The sequence below is a fragment of the Notamacropus eugenii genome, chromosome 3 (genome assembly GCF_028372415.1).
Source record: "Notamacropus eugenii isolate mMacEug1 chromosome 3, mMacEug1.pri_v2, whole genome shotgun sequence".
NCBI lineage: Eukaryota > Metazoa > Chordata > Mammalia > Diprotodontia > Macropodidae > Notamacropus > Notamacropus eugenii.
The window spans coordinates 303,221,715-303,236,596 of record NC_092874.1 but is presented as its reverse complement, the minus strand read 5'-3'; positions in this window follow the sequence as shown (position 1 = coordinate 303,236,596).

The following is a 14,882-nucleotide window of genomic DNA, read 5'->3' as shown; positions in this document are numbered from 1 at the left end:
GCATTAAGGGAAACAGGAAGATACCTTCTATAGAAGGTAGGATTTAAACTGAATTTTGAAGGATGCCCAGGAAACCTACAGGCAGAAGAGGGTGGGAAAGCATTTCAACAAATGGGGGATGCTCAAGGAAAAGACATTCAGTTGGGTAAGAGAATCATGTATGAGGAATTTCAAGGATATCAGTGTCCTTGGATCATAGAGTATAGGGGAAGGAGTGAAACTGGAAAAGGTAAGAAGGTTTCAGATGATGAAGGGCTTCAAATACCAAAGAATTTTATGGTTGGTGCTGGATATAAGAGGGAGCTGCTGGATTTTACTGGGTTGAGTATATATGTGTGTGACATGGTGAGAAGATGGGGTAGAGTCCAGAAATTCAGTCAAAGTCCAAGTCAAAGTTCATTGCAGATATCTGGGCCCCAGTTGATGAAGGTCACATGAGAACAAAGGTTACATTAAGGGAGAAAGAGGGACAAATACTACAGAAGTTGTGAAGGCTTGGACATATGGGGTGAATTCAAGAGAGGAGTCAGGAGTAGACCAAGGATGGGAACCTGGGTGACCAGGAAGATGCTTGTGCACTGGGCAGCAATAGGAAAGCTTGGGAGAGGAGAAGTTTTTGAGGAAAGATAATGAGCTCTCTTTTGGATGTGTTGAGTTTGAGATGCCTACGTGCCATCTGGTTTCAGATGTTTCTCATGAGGTGACTGCAGCTCAGGAGAGATACTTAGACTGGCTATAGGTCAGTGAACCATTTGCACAGGGATGATAACTGAATCAACTGAGTTGATAAGTTTATCAAGTCATAACATATAACATATAGAGGAAAGAGAGAAATGGGCTCATGACAGCTTTGGAGGACATTCAATGTCCTTCCAAGAAGATCAAGAAATGGTCAGATAGAAAAAAGGAGAACCAATGGGCTTGAGGCCCTTCTCAGCTGTAATGTCTGTTAGTGGTAGCTTGAGGTGAGCTCTCCAGAAGAACACCTTGTTTACATTGCCAAGTTCACTTATTCACCCTGATTTCAAGTAACTCGGAGCTGAAAGGGCATGTGATCAAAGCCCTAAGGATGGAGAACACTGAACTCATTTATTCTAATTTGGTGCCTGTAGATCTAATTGGCCACACTCTAAAATGCTATCATGGTTAATTTTCTACTTTAAACAATGCTTTTCTAGCATTGTCTAGATTGACACCCCCCTCCCATTTGTCTTTCCTACCTGGATTATGGGAGTCTATTTTCATACTCTTGCTCTCAAAAATAACATTTTGTATTCCTAAAGTTCCATAACTTCAGAATATCAGTCTCTTGTCTAATGATAAAATGGAAAGAAGCTTATACTTTAAGTCATAGGACTGAAGTTTGAGTTCCGTCTCTACTTCTTATGACCTGTATGATGGTCAGCAAGTCAATTCTCCTCTCTGAGTCTCAACTTTCTCCTTAGGAAAATGAGAGACTTGGTATCAGGAATACCTGAGTTCAGATCCAGCCTCAGACATTTTATTTAAGCTCTGTATGCCTCAGCTTCCCCATCTGTAAAATGGGAATTATAATAGCACCTATCTCACAGAACTCTTGTGAGAATTAAACAAAATAAAATATGTAATAGGTTTTAAGGGTTTAATGTTTACTATTATTATTACTTTATTATTATTTACTATTTATTATTACTTACTATTATTTACTTATTACTTACTATTATTATTATTACTATAAATGCTTATTATTATTATTATTAACCATGTGACCCTGAGTAAGCTACTTGACCTTTGTGTGGTTTGCTCATCTGTAAAATGAAAGACTTGGACTCAATGGTCCTTAAGGTCCCTTTTTACCTCTAAATATATGACCCTATGAACCTATACTTCAAGCACAAATTTCTTCTAGGTCATCATCAAGTGGTCATGCATCTTCCATTTGAACACTGAAGACATGGGGAGTCCTTTACTTTACAGAGGAACAAATGGTCTTATTGTTGAATGTAAACTTTATTTGTTAACAAAATTCTGATAGTCTTTCTTTTTAAAGAATGGAGGGAAGTGTGTCTTATTTTTGGTCAGGTACCCACATTGTCTACCCAGTTTGTGATTTGGTCCCTGCCAAGGACACCTGAATTTTGCTCTATGCATATTATCAAACTCAAAACAATGTCATTACTTCATTATTAACAACACCGTTAACAGCCAATTCAATTGCACCAACATTTCGGCTCTTGCTGCACTGAAATCCTCCCTGGATTCTCTAAGGCAATGGAGGGTATGAGAAGGCTGAGCTGCAGTGGAGAGTCTGAGGAGGTTGGGCCAGCCCTTGTATTGTGCACTGAGAGAGCTGCCCTGGCTTAGGGAGGGGACGCTCAGTACCCAGGCCTGGATGGGCCAGCCACCAGATCCTGATGGTTTCTAGATAGAGCCATCGGAAGATAGCTGGTGAAGTTCTGGAGATGAGTGGTTGGGCCCATGTCTACGGGCCTCCTGATCATCTAGCAAAGAGAACTCCATAAGTAGTGAATTGTCTCCTCCCTGGAGGTCAGAAAGCAGAGGACAGCTTAGAATGCTCTCCCTCTTCCTCTTTGAACCCTGGCTCCCTGGAAGATCCAGGTCAAACAAGCACCTCCTGCATGAGACCTTTCTACAGTACGGAACCCCCTTTCCCATTATTTGTATTAATTTTTCTGTAACTAATATTCACTTATCTGCGATCTTATTGCTTACCCCACCCCCACCCCAGACTATAAACCCTCTGAGGGCAGGGACTGACTGGTTTTCCCTTCTGCCTTTGTTTCTCCAGGGCCTAAGAGAGAACCAAAGAAATTCTTCAAATTAATAAATGTAGGTTGATTAATTGAATGATCTTTTTAAAGAGGGAAGTTAAGTACAAACAGCTATGTGTGAATTATAGTTATTATGAATTAATTTACAATTGCATATCACTGTAAGGTGACAAAGTGTTTTCATACACACACTTCAGCTCAATGGCTTCTCTGGGAGGGAATTAGGACAAGGATTCTTATACACCAACCATGATCAATTCAGGATTTATTAACAGAAGTCTCGGGTTTGAATTTCTGCCTTGCTCTTACTAGCAGTGGGATCTCAAGAACATCCCTGCTTCTCTCTGGGCCACAATTTTCTCTTCTGCAAAATGAGAGGTTTGAACTATATTGTCTGGACACAAGATTCGGGAGAGATCCTTTTTATTTTATTTTTTTAAAATATTATTTAATATTTTAATTTTCCCAATTATATGTAAGATAATTTTAACTTTTTTCACATTTTGAGTTCCAAATTACCTCCCTCCCTCCTTCCCCACCCTGCATTGAGAAGGCAAGCAATTTGATATAGGTTATTCATGTGAAACACATTTCCATGTAAGTCATTCTGTGAAAGAAAACAGAAAAAGACCCCAAGAAAAATAAAGTAAAGACAAAGTATCATTGATCTGCATTCAGGCTCTCTCAGTTCTTTCTCTGGAGATGGACAGCACTTTTCATTGTAAGTCCCACAGAATTGTCTTGGATCATTGAATTGCTGAGAATAGCTAAATTATTCATACTAGATCATTATACAATATTATTGTTATTGCATACAATGTTCTCCTGGTTCTGCTCACTTCACTTTGCATCAATTCATGTAAGTCTTTCCAGGTTTTTCTGAGAGCATCCTACTCATCATTTCTTAAAGCACAATAGTATTCTATCACAATCATATACTACAACTTTCTTCAATCAATGGACATTCCCTCAATTTCCAATTCTTTGCCATCACAAAAAGAGCTGCTATAAATATTTTTGTACATATGGGTCCTTTTCCTTTTTGTTTTTGGGTCTTTGGGATACAGACCTAGCAGTGTTATTGCTTGGTCAAAGGATTATGCACGGTTTTAAAGTCCTTTGAGCGTAATTCCAAATTACTTTCCACAATGGCTGGATCAGTATACAACTTCACCAACAGCACATTAGTGTTTTAATTTTCCCACATCCCCTTTAGAAGGGATTCGATAGCTGTTTTCAAGTACTCAAAGGGTCATTACTGAGAAAAGAGATTAGATTTTTTTTCTGCTTGGCCCCTGAGGATAGAATTAGAAGCCATGATTATGTGAGGATATTGGGCTAGAATGTGTGGGACAGCAGAAAGCACCCTGGCTCTAGAGTCAGAGGACCTGGGTTCCAATTCAGGCTCTGTCACTTTCTATGGGACCTTGGGCAAGTCATAGTTTCTCTGGGTCTTTTCACCTTCTTCTTTTTTTTTTTTTTTTGGCAATTGGGTTAAGTAACTTGCCCAGGGTGACACAGCTAGTAAGTGTCTGACAAGATTTGAATTCAGGTCCTCCTGACTCTAGGATCAGTGCTCTATCCACTACTTCACCTTCATTTTTATCTTTGTATTCTCAGTCTTGAGTTATTTCACATTAATGCATGTATGTAAGTGCATGTGTGAATATGAATGCGTGTGTGTGTGTGTGTGTGTGTGTGTGTGTGTGTGTGTAAGATGAACTGAAAGAAAGACCATTTCTCTGTTTAGGAAACATAATGCAATGTTTTTTCCCTTCTCTCCCCAGGTAACTCTAACAGGCTGTGCATTTAAATAGCTACCTAAGTCACCTGGGAGCCTTCTCCCTCAATTAGCTATTCCATTTCTCTGCTCTATTTATCTGGGAGAGCTGGTGAGGTCACTGCCTCACCCCAAAGTGCCCATCCCCCACACTCCCCTATAACAGGAGTTATTGAAATCTCTGTGGCTTAAATGCCAGAAGCACAGGACACAAGGAGGGAGGGGATCAGAATGTCTCTTGGTTGCGTGACATTTACCTCTCAGTGGGCTAAAGGCAGTTCTTACTATGAACCTCTCAAGCCTATCTATCCATTTGTTGGACTCCTTTTGGTAGCAGTGTAGAATGAGGTTTGGTTCAACCAGAACAAAGAAGCCGGCACTCTCAAAGTCTCCGTATACCCAGAGCTTAGCTCTGTCCAGGGAACTGCTGCTGATTTCAGCTGTCTTTTGGGAACATGCTGCATCTAGGGCTGAGAACGCTGTAGGCTGTTTGGCTCTCCTCTTTCTATAATTGGGCAGCAGGACAGTTGAACCAGGAGGGCAGCAGCTGTTGTCAATAACTTTCCTGTGGGCATTAGCCTCCCTGTACAGAGTATGAGATCCAAAAAGGGAGAGGCCAGGCTTCTAATCTGGTATTCCCCACACTGACCCTATGTCAATGCATGTCTTCATGGAGCAGTAGAGTTCTGGTGAGCTGGTGCTCCTGGGTGGCCTAATCTCGGTGTCTGAGTCTGTTTTCCCCATCCTATATGTCTCCCCCAAGGGAATGTTTTATTCCGGGCTGGGCTATAAGTCTCCCGAGATTCTGAGCACTGAGAAAGCCATTGGCCGCTTAGGAAGCGGTCACTTTCCAACCGTCAACAAGTCCCTGCATTCTTGGCCGCACCCTCTGAGAGTCTCCCTATTGTCTCTGCATCCCTGGGTCGGAAGGCACAGCACCTTCCACATTCTGACCTTTAGAATCACTGCTCAGACCTGGTTCCAACCCTCTCTCTGCTCCACACCGGGCCCCTTTGGCAGCTTACCGCCTCCCCGGTACACAAAGCAGCCCTGATATAATCTCATAATTGTCCCTTTCTACCATAATGAAAACTGCCAAGAGCAAACGGGTTTCTGAAAATTGGTTTTCTCCGTCCTTTGACGGTGGCAGGCTTGCCGCCATATAATTAATTCAGTGCGGAGTGAAAGCCCAGTCCGGACGCTTGAGTGGGGCTGCTGGAGACTCTGAAAAGAGCCGTTGGCTGAAAATGTGATTATCCACAACGCGAGATCCTGGAGCAGCACAAGGCGGCCAAGAATAAATGCACACACATCCGGTTATTGTCACAATCGCTCATTTAGCCCTGCTGCTGCTTACATTCACTGATGCGGAAACCACAATTAAGTACCCGTAAATGTCACCTTTGGACAAAAGGTCCCCGGATCTGACAGTCGCTGCAGCCTCCTCAGGCTGCCTCCTCCATTACGTAATCAGGGCACTCTAGCGTGCTTAGAAATGATCCTTGGGATGTCCCAGTTTCTTAATGAGACTTCCAGGAACCCCTGGAGTATTAATAGCCCAGAATAATAACCAAATATTTATATGGTGGCTTCCAGAGGGCAGGCACATTCTGTGTAGAGAGGGACCCAAAAGTTTTAGCGCTGGTATAAGCTTAGGTAGGTGTTGCTATTATCCCCACTTTAGAGGTGGGAGAACCAAGGCTGAGAGTAAAGTGACTTGGCTAGGGTCACCCAATCTAGAAGGTGTGTGAGGAAAGATTTGAATTCCAGGTTCAGCTCTTTATCCAGTATTTGCTGGAGAGTATATCCAAGATGCTAAAAATGTCAGAATTCAAGAATGCAGCTGCATCCTTTATTGGTGCAGATTGCTAGTACCTCCACGACCTCAATTCATTTTAATTCAACAAGGTATCGTTAAGTGCCTACTATACACCAGGTCCCCAGGATACAAAGGAAAAATAAAGGATTTTTATTTCAGATAATATAATGATAATAAATATTATTTATGAAATAGAAAAGTAAATGGTAATAGTGTCAACTCTCCAGAATCTTCCATTTTCAATCTGGGAGAATCTTAGTCTTATCTTGCAGAAATCTCTCCAGAGAGAATCGATTCAGAAGGAGTTACCTTCTCCTTTTCACATTTCAGGGTTACCAGGGAAGCAGTGGGGCTGACAGTCTATTATTCCTAGCTTTTGTTAGGAGTCACAACGTTAACTTTTACACATCCTCAGTGATGTCTTTCCTTCTACTTCTCCTGAGCAATCATTACCAGTGCCACTGCAATATCCCTATGCCAACCTCTCCTCTCTCCATTACCTTTGGGTCACTGGTAATTCTGGTCTTTCTGAAGTCATGGTGTTCAATGATTCATAGCCAGGAGACATATGGGAGGAAAAAAAACAGTAATAAAGAGACAGGCTTCTGTGAAAACAAAGCACGCGCGCACACACACACACACACACACAGGAGATGGTGGGCCATTTTTCCAAGTACAGTCTGGCTTTGGCTCTGGGTCCAGTTGCTTGCCTGTCTCCAACTTTTGTTCAAGATATATGCACTGATGAAACAATATCAGGGCTACCCATCTATCCACCTGGGCAGGTTTATGCAATACATCTCCTTCTGGCTCTGCCACTCATCTGGCATCTGCCGCTCAAGTAACTCACTTAACCTCTCTGGGCTACAGTCTCTTCATCCACAAAAGGCCAAAGTACACCATCATATGAAGGCAAGGGAGGATCAGAAGGAGAGGATTATGTAGCACATTTTCCAAAATGTAAATTACAATAGAAAGGTTCGCTACAATTATCGTTCCTCCTGGAATTAGCAGGAGGGTGGCTAGGCAGGGAAGTGGCTATAGCACTGGGTCTGGAGTCAGGAAAACCTTTCAGATTCGACCTCAGACATGAACTGTGTGAGCCTGGAGAAGTCACTTAACACTGTTTGCCTCAGCTTCCTCATTTGTAATATGAACTGGAGAAAGAAATGGTAAACCATTCCAGTATCTCTGACAAGGAAACCTCAAACGGGCTCACAAAGAATCAGACATAACCAAGAAAACAACTGAACAACAAGAATTAAAGAATCTTAGGGCATTGGGTTTAGGAGGGACTGTTCCCAGAGATCAATCTTTGTGCCTTTCCTCTGATATGATCTTGTTTGCCCCATTTATGCTTTCCATGTACGCAGTTGTCTGCACATTGTCTCTCCTATTGGATTGTAAACTCCCCGAAAAGAGAGACCTTTTTTGTGTCCCGAGTGCTTAGAACAGTGGTTGGAACACAGTAAGAGCTTTATAAGTACTAGATGACTTGGTTTGACTATTAGCAATCCAATGTGTCTTGACTTTAAGAGCTAAGAAATTCTCCTTAGGGAGCTCCAGGTACATCTCTCAGCTGATCTCACAGAAGATTGATTCCACCTGCCCCTTTACCTCCTTTTGTCTGATTTCCTCCTTGGGCCAGAGAGGTCATTCCAAGGGACAATCAAGGTTCCTTTTAACCCCCTCTCTTCTTGTGCACTGGGTTATTGACCTTTTTCTTAGATCTAACAGCCTTCCCAGTCCTAACATCCTCTGTTCTAAGGCCCCTCCCAGGATGCAGTGGATGACCTTGGCGTCTTTGGTGTCTAACCAAGCTCTAAGTGCTCCACATTGCCTGCTTCAGCTGCCTTCATGGTCATTGGAACAAATTGTTCTCATCTGCCCATTCTACCAGAGGAAGTCTTCACATGCTTGGGGTAGACACCGCCTAACTCATCAAGACCCCTTGGTTATCCTCAACCTGGTTTAACCCATCTGCCAAAACAGTTTACTGGGGTGTGGCTGCTGTGCATGCTGCAGCTTTTTGAAGCTACAGGTGAGAGTTGGGTGGAACAGGTTCAGTTGATAAACAAAGTACCCACTATGTGTCAGGCTTTTCAGTCATGTCCAATTCTTCATGACCTCATTTGGGTTTTCTTGGCAAAATTACTGGAGTGGTTTGACATTTCCTTCTCCAGCTCATTTTACAGATGAGGAAACTGAGGTAAATAAGGTTAAATGAATTGTCCAGGATCACACAGCTAATGAGTGTCTGAGGCCAGATTTGAGCTCAGGTCTTCCTGACTCCAGACCTGGCACCCTATTTACTGCACCACCCAGCTGCTCATGCTAAGAGCTATAGATACAAGAAGAGACAAAAGATAGTTCCTATCCTCAGGAAGCTTACAATCAAATGGGATTTTCACCACTATTGTATGTTCTAACGTCCTTTCCAGCTCTCACCCTCCATCTTCAAGAATCTAGATTTCCAAGGCTCTTTCCAGCTCTGACAACCTTGGCTCCTCCCAAGATCCCTGCCATGGAGATTCACAGTCAAACCTGTTATTTGTTGAGAGCTTAATTAATTGTTGGTAAAGTCTAAATGGGATAAGACAGGTTTCCTCTGACTGACAATTCTACAGTAATTGGATGTTTGTTTCTCTTGGTTCTCAGGGGCTGTTGAGGGAAGGAAGAGGTGAGAGGGAAGGAAGAGGGGTGCCTGACTTGGTTGTGACCTCCTGAGCCCTGAGGTTCTGCCCATGGCTTGGTCCAGTTTCTGTTCCCCTTCCTCTTCTCAGGCTATGGGGGCTGTTGTTCATGCAGAATGTCATCTTGGATTCAAAACAAACTATAGTGCTTGGAAGGCCCCATTGATGTTGGGAAGGGGTTGGGCTCCCTCTGCCTCATGGCTCTCCCTGGCTCCAGGGTCTGTGCAGTCTGAGAAAGTGAGACAAACAGCCAAACTAGGCTTCCCAAAGCTATCCCTGGTATGTACTTCTCTGCCCAAAAGCTATCAATGGTTCCCAACTATATGTTCTAAGATGCTTCCCAGCCCTGACATCCCCTGTTCTCAGGGCCCTCCCAGCTCTGACATCCCTTGTTCTAAGGCCTCCCAGGTCTGATGTTCTATGACTTCAATCTCTTCCCTCACTCCCACAACCACCTTCTTTTGGGTTCCCCAGTCCTTGGATTTTGCCTCTCCTTCCAGATCAGTCAGAGAACCTTGGAGAGGATGATCAGCTGGTTCTGTGGATTCTGGGACTTGGCCCATATTCTGCTAGTAATGACACCCATGTCTTCTGACAAATGGCTTGGAAGTGAAGGAACAAAGTTGGGTATTTGAGAAAAGGTGAACCTGGGAAATTCCCCAAAGGAGCAGATGGAGCAGCCTCACAGGCTAAGCTAGGTCTCCTGCTCTTGGGAGGGCGGCTAGGCTAGGAAGAGGCCTGGAGTCTGGGTCACATGAAGACCAGTGGGAGAAACCAGGTGGGATGTCCAGCCTGAAAAAGCAAAGGCTTGTATCAGGAGGGAGGGGCAGATAGGAGACCTCTCTTCAAGTGTTTGAATGACAAATCAGGTTTGGTCAGTGGCACCTCAGAGAGCCCCAGGAGTGTTGGGTAATGGAGATGCAGACCCCGTTAGAGCATGAGCTCCTTTGGAGCCCCTTTTCCATTTCTATCCCTGGAACTTGGCACAGTAAGCAGTTAATAAAAGCTTTCCCCTTCACTCATTGTATACCTGCTATGTCCTCCAGGAGGGTGTAGGCTCCCAGGAGGGAGGCATCATTTCATTTTTTTCCTCTTTTTCTTATTCCCAGTCCCATGCATAGCACCACATACACAGAAGTATTATTTAGTAAATGTTTGTTGACTGGTCAAAGGGATTCTTTTTCATTTTGGGCACACAGGAGGCGCTAAATCAATGCTTATTGACTCGGAGTCTGACTCTATGAGTGCAGCAATAGACAGAAAGGAATGGATGAGACAGATATCATAGTAGCAGAATTGACAAGACTAGCAAATGATTGGACAGTGGGAGTGAGGGTGTGCAGTGAAGAGGAAAAATGGAGGATGGTTCCCATGTGGCAAACCCGAGATCTTGGAGGAAGATGGTATTCTTCGCATGAATAGGGATGTTTGGAAGGATGGAGGGTTTCAGGGGGGTATAGTGACTTCATTTTTGGAAGATATCTATCCAAAGTGGGGGTGTTCATCAGTCAGGTAATAATGTAGGATGACATTCAATTCCAGAGAGGGGCCAGTAGGGCTTTTGAGCAGGAGGATAGCTTGATTATGCTTGTGCTTTAGGAAGATGGGTATGAAACTGACTGTGTGTACAAGCTAAATTAGAGGAGGAGAGATGAGTCAGGGAGATCAATTAGGAGGCCGTTGCAAGAGAGGGAGGGTTAGTAAAGAGGGAGGAACAGCTGTGAGAGATGCTGAGGAGGTAGAGTGAAAAAGATCTCATAACTGGCTGATATATAAGGTAAGGGAGAGGGAGGTGCTGAACAAGACCGAGGTTCTGACCCTGAGTGGCTGGGAGGAGAGGGGTGGCCCAAACAAAACAGGGCAGCCACAGGGAATGGGAGAGGTGGTGGACTACTCCTGTGCCCATTGAAGGGTTAGAGAGATTCCGCTCCTCCCAGAAATGGAAATGCTAAGCAAGAGCCCTTGTTATACATGGCTCCTTATCACCAAGAAGCTCAGTCAGCCTGATGAGTCAGAAGGGGAGATAATTTGATTCTTTGTCAGAATTTTGACTCAGGCACCCCCACCCTCCCAAGTCCAGGCAAACAGGTGAAAATGGACACTGTTTTCATCTTGGTGTCCACATCATTCCAGATAACTAGGGGATTGGTGATGGAGCTAAAGAGGTGTGGGTTTTCTGACAGAGCTTTTCTATTTTTGCCTGGATGTGTTATGTGTTGGAGAGAGGGGCCAGGTGTGATGAAAATAGTATGAGATATGAAGTATAGGAGGGGAAGGGAAAAGGAAGGAATGTAATGAAATGGAATGGGAAAGAAAGGAAAGGAAAGGAGAGGAGAGGAGAGGGGAGGACAGGACAGGACAGGACAGCACAGGACAGGTCAGGAAAAAAAAAGAAAGAAAAGAAAAGAAAGGAAGACCTCAATTGGATATTAGTCTTGTAACCCTGAGCATGTCATTTCTCCCTCTCTGAGTCTCAGTTCTCTCATCTGTAAAATGGGAATAATAATTCCATCACCTTACAGGGTCATTATCACTCAATTACCTAGCAATTATTATGGATCTACTGTGTTCCAGGCACTGTATTAGGAGCTGGGGATACAAAAGCAACAAGGAAAAAATTCTTGTCCTCATTAAGCCTCATTAAGCCTCATATTGGAGGAGACAGCATGGACATACATAGGCTGTGCAAAATAAATTCAAGATGGTAAGACAGTATTAGCAGCTGGATTTGTTCAACCTCATGAAATGGACCCATTGCTCACATTGCCTTTGACAGTTAATGAAATGTTTTCCCAGTCATTATCTCAGTCCATCCTTACTGCAGACCCATGAAGCATGCACCTTCATGGTACTGAGGGGGAACCTCAGGGTCAGAGAAGGGAGCTAACTTACCCAAGGTGACAGAACAGGTTTAGTGGTAGAACAAGGATCTGTACCCAGGCTGCTTGTGTCCAGGTTCAAGGTTGGCTTCTACCTGCGGCTTCTGGTTGGCTCAGATGATCAAATTCCCACAGGAAAGGTGTCAAGGGCACAGGTTCTGTCTTCATATAGAACTCTATCCCTTGGTCATCTGTCAGCCTCACTGTCCAAGTCCAGGGTGTAATTCCAGTAGAACTCAGCAAGGGATTGTGGATGTTTCAGCCTGATCCCAATCAATCCCTTCTACAGGGAAACCAATCCCAGTAATCCCATGGAATACCCCAGGGCTGGCAGCCTGTAAGACAATGTCCTGAGTTTCACAGACTAATGGGAGATGATGACTGACCCATAAATGTTCAAGAATGCTTTTAATAGATGTCACCACACTGAATACTCATTGTCTCCAGGCTACATGAATTGGAAAGGTTTTTAAATATAGAACCTTGCAGAGGAGATCAAAATTGTGTGACAATAAAGTAGGATGCATGTCCCAGACACAGAGAAATGCATGAATGTCATTCCTCAAGACGGGATTTGTTGCTTTCAGTCAGATTACAAAAGATGGGCTGACATCCCAATACTTATTCAATTGCAAAAAGCTATCATTTCGTAATAGTCTGTAGAATATCAGACATTAAAAAAAAACAAAGAAGAAGACAGACTGATCCCAGGACTTTTTCTGTCTGATGCCCATTGAATATAGGACAAGGAGAGCAGAGACTAAGGACAACAACTCATATTTACTTCCCCACTATCCTTTGCAGTGGGAGCCTGGCATTCCCCATCCACCACTAAGAAGAGATATAAAAGAAAATAAAAATGTCTGCTTCCCTTTTCTCCCTTTCTCTTACCCTCTTTCCCTTCCTTCCTTCCTCCCTTCCTTCCTACTTTCCTTCTTCCTCATCCTTTTTTCCCTTCCTTCCTTCTTCTCTTCCTTCCTTCTTTCCTTCCTTCCTTCTCTCCTTCCTTCCCTTCCTTCCTTCCTTCCCTTTTTTCCTTCCCTTTCTTCCTTCCTTTCTTTCTTCCTTCCTTCCTTCCTTCCTTCCTTCCTTTCTTCCTTCCTTCCTTCCTTCCTTCCTTCCTTTCCTCCTTGCTTTTCTTCCCTCCTCATGTATCTTCCTTTCTTTCCTCAGTGAATTCCATCTTCATTTTGCTCCCTTGCCCTGATTCAGTCTTCTAGTTTCTGTGATGCTATTTCTCATTTCTTCTTTCATTCTCTCCTTTCCATATTTCTCTCATTCTCCCTGAATATTTCTCATATGTTAATAATGGTTCTAGGGAGAGCTTATTCTCCAGCAATTGGACTTGCTCAGGCCATCAGGAATCTCAGCTGGGCTCCTATCCTAGCATCTGAGAAAGAGTCTGGCTCTAAAAATAAACTTGTTTAAGCAGCTTGGGAGCAGCTGAGGGAGCTTCCTGGAGACCCAAGAAGGTCTGAGCCTCCCTTGGCACAGACCAGAGTTCTGTTACCCAATTAATCCACTTGCCCCCATGTAGGAATTTTTGGAGGCCAAGGCAGCTGGCGCCCAAGGGACAGAAGTGACAGGTGGTTTCCTGGAATAGATCATTGGGCCATTGCTAACATGAGACACAAACAAGAACGTACATGTGCACAGATACTTGTACGCTTTCATTGGGGATGCTCCTGGGGCAGTGGCCAAGGAGAGATGCTCTCCAGCAAAGTGGCAAGTTCTCCCCCAGACCATTTTCTTCCTTGTGCTTCCTTGGTGTCCCTCAAGTGACCCCAGGAATTCTTGAGGAGCCACTGAGGAAGCCTGTTGTTCTATTTCCCATCCCCAGATTGTAACATTCTGGCCTTGCCCATTGACACTGCCAATGAACAAAAGAATTGAGTGTTTTATCTGCAAGAGGGAAGCTGGACTAGGTAAACCCATATGGATGAAGTTCAACTCAAATTCAGTCAGTTCAACAAGCATCTATTAGGTATCTCTTGTATGCAAGTCGCTATGCTGAAATTGGAGCTGGGAGACCCATCTCTGCCACTTACTGGTTGTGGGACCCAATGTAATCTCTCTAGGCCTCCCTGTCCATTTCTTTCTGTGGAAAATGAGGAGAGAATAAAATCAAATCAAAAGGAAGGCTTAGCAGCTAGCTACCACAGCCCTTTCCAGATCTATCATCCTGCCTTGGTGCTGGAGCCCAGAGTAGCGTTCAGACTTGAAATCCATCATGGATGCCTTATTGATGATTCATTTGTTATCTGAGTCTTCCAGAATGAGGCCTTGATGGGCCACTAAGTGCCCCCTCTATGCCTAGAGTCCTTGGGACCCTTTTTTCGAGGAGAGCAGAGTCTACAAGGAGAATTAGGGAACACAGAGTTGGGGAGGGGCTTTAAGGTCTAGAGAGATTTCCCCCAGACAGCCCCAAGAGGTAGCCTGGTGTCAGAGCAAGGTTCCTAGACTTGGAGGCCTATATCTGAGTTTCTAGCTGTGTAACCTTGGAGAAGTCACTTCATCTTCTTTGGTCTCCGTTCTCTTCTCTGTAAAGTCAGGCTTTGCATACCTGACCTCTCATGGGCATATTGTGAGTGAGGTGCTGTATAGAACTGAAGGCTCTATAGAAACCTGAGTTAGAAGAAGAAAGCATGACTTTTAGTCACAATTACTAATTGCTACCCTTCTGAAAGAACATGATTGCTAGTAGCATTGTCACTAATTACTGCTGATTTTGACAAAAAGAGTCGTTGTCAGAGGCAGTCAGGAAGGCCTCTGCCATATTCTCGCTGTGAGTCTCTGAGCCGGCCACCTAACTCAGGGCCTTCCAAAGACTATAATTTGAACAGCAGGTACAATTCTGCACTAGAGAAGCAAATTTCCACCCTGGGAATTCTGTACCAAGATGAAGTCACAGATCCCATCCAAAACAAAAATAAATCCCGT